Genomic DNA, 2,500 nt, shown 5'->3' on the forward strand with positions numbered 1-2,500 from the left:
CGAAAAGCAATTATGAAGATATAAAATATAAAAAAAACTATCTCACTGTTCGTCTCAGTCATTCCGGGAGAGAGAGAGAGACAGAGAGAGGTGTTCAATTGTAAGATTTCATCCTTTTATTCTTCAGTAAATACACAGTCAGCAGGTAGACAAACACAAGAAGACAGACGGGAAATTGCCTTCTTCCATTATAATCAAATCACAGTTGAACTTTCCACTTGGTCAAAATCCTATCACAGGTAATATGCACCTTCCTCTAACTCCCTTTTTGACCAGATCCAGGTAACAGAAAGGGTCGAGATAACCAGAGGTCGACTCAGATCGATTCGATAAGTGCTGTATAGTCGCTAAGGTCGATTTCACTCTGAGATTCGGAGGGAAAATGTACCTTGTGAATTTCAGGAAAGATTCGGATGTTGAGAGTTTTTTTTTTTTTTTTTTTTTGTTTTTTTTTTTTTTTTTTTTTTTTTGTGGTTTTCCCGAAAGGAAAGTATCGCACAATTTCGTACACGTTAAGGTATAATGCATCATGCGAAAGCAATGTCATTACATAAGGTGATTGCGATTATAATGACATAATCACTAGAATTCTTTTGAAGCTAATCTAATGTAAGCAATCTGAAACTGAGGTAAAAAGAAAAGTAACAATTTGCAAAGATAAAAGGATTTTTCGTGTTACTGAATAAACCTCAGGTCTGATTTAACGACGGATTATGTATGTGATCAATGACGAGCTTTCAAGCACGGTATCAACATCGCGCATAAAAGTTGTATATCGTTGAGACAGGTAAATAATAATCTACCAAGATAAATAATATTTCCATTCATTAAATTAAGAAATTAGTGGCATGGTTAACTAACCCTATTACGAATTATAAAGAATCAAATCATAAAAAAGGTGCTGTGTTAAAAAAAAGGTGCTGTGTTAAAATGAAATGTGTAATGAAATTATCTGGTTTCATTGACCCAATAAATTTTTAGAATGGGCTCGGTATTAAATAAATGAACCACGTGTTTTTGTGGTAATAAATAACATTGTTCATTTACCTTCATTTAGTATCCAACTGCTGTCCTCAGTACGAATAGCAGAAGAAGCAGTTGAAATGTGAATACGCAATAACGCGACGATTAAAAAATTATCATAATAAACGAGATTCTCTAGAAACCAAACGTAAATGAATGTATTATATATATGATATTTTCTTCTTTTATTTTAGGCAAGGATACATTTCCCCCGACTCCCCCACACCCCCCAAAAAACAAACATGCAAGCTTGCGGGCACCATCTCACACACACGCACACAAACACAAAACACAGGTAAATGGAGAGAAAACTATATGAAGTGTGAACAGCCACAAAACCATTGAATAATGCTCAAATATGATTCAGTGCGGAAGAAGAATAGGAAATCTGTAAGCCATGACAGCTTATCGAAACGAAACTGTCACCAGATTATGGGATTTACATTCTCTCTCTCTCTCTCTCTCTCTCTCTCTCTCTCTCTCCTCTCTCTCTCTCTCCAGCGGTAATTATGACGTCCAATGACGTCTGATTAATGATGCCACCTCATCGTTCATTGAGAAATGGCTATAATTAAACCAGCAGTCTTCGCTATTTGAGACGGCCTTCAATATACGCCTAATGGGGAATCCGGAAGTCTTGTAAGAATTTCTAGAGATCTTATAAGAATAAACATATACACATAACAAACGAATGTTCTTATATACACATACACTCTTCTTCGCATTCACATTTTGCCGTGCTAGTCGTCTGTAGAACGTTCCTCGGGTGCTGGATATAAAGAAAGCTCAACCATTTATTAATATTCGGACGATGGGTAAGATAAAAGAGTAAAGGAGAGAGAGAGAGAGAGAGGAGAGAACCCACAAAGATATCCAGGTAAACGACTTAGGATTATAAATCTCATTTTCTTTTACGGATTTATTTTCCTGATAAGGGAATACCTCTCCGCTCCCTTCTCTCTCTCTCTCTCTCTCTCTCTCTCTCTCTCTCTCTCTCTCTCACACACATACGCACGAAAGATAAGAAACTTCGACTAAAAGTTTCAATAATGGCATTTAATTCAGATAAGCGTCTCCCGTACGTCATTATATTCTTATTTCAATGGTTTTCCCTTTCTCCGCATTTCAGAAAGTTTTCCCATAATGCGGCAGGAGCTGGGAGCTTCATTTCTATTATTTTTCATCTAAATTAGAAAATAAATAGTAATCATGATCATAATCCTAGTTTTTCCTTTCTCTCTCTCTCTCTCTCTCTCTCTCTCTCTCTCTCTCTCTCTCTCTCTCTCTCTCTCCATTTTTATTAACTTTTTAGAAATGACAAAGAACTTATTTTCATGCTCGATTTTCTTTTCGTTATCCTATTGCCCTCTTATGTTTTCTATCTCCTACAAAATTTTAGATGTTTCAAGTAATATTTTCGGCTCTCGGATTTAACAAAATAAAAAATTTTACGGTCACCGTCTCCCAGTTTTACCAA

The 2,500-nt window shown here is 36.0% G+C and overlaps 1 protein-coding gene across 1 annotated transcript in view; it reads right to left on the minus strand.

Moving 5' to 3' along the window:
* LOC135217712 (uncharacterized) overlaps positions 1–2,500 on the minus strand; it is a 100,576-nt gene that overhangs the window by 28,467 nt on the left and 69,609 nt on the right.

The sequence above is a fragment of the Macrobrachium nipponense genome, chromosome 7 (assembly GCF_015104395.2).
Source record: "Macrobrachium nipponense isolate FS-2020 chromosome 7, ASM1510439v2, whole genome shotgun sequence".
Classification (NCBI taxonomy): domain Eukaryota; kingdom Metazoa; phylum Arthropoda; class Malacostraca; order Decapoda; family Palaemonidae; genus Macrobrachium; species Macrobrachium nipponense.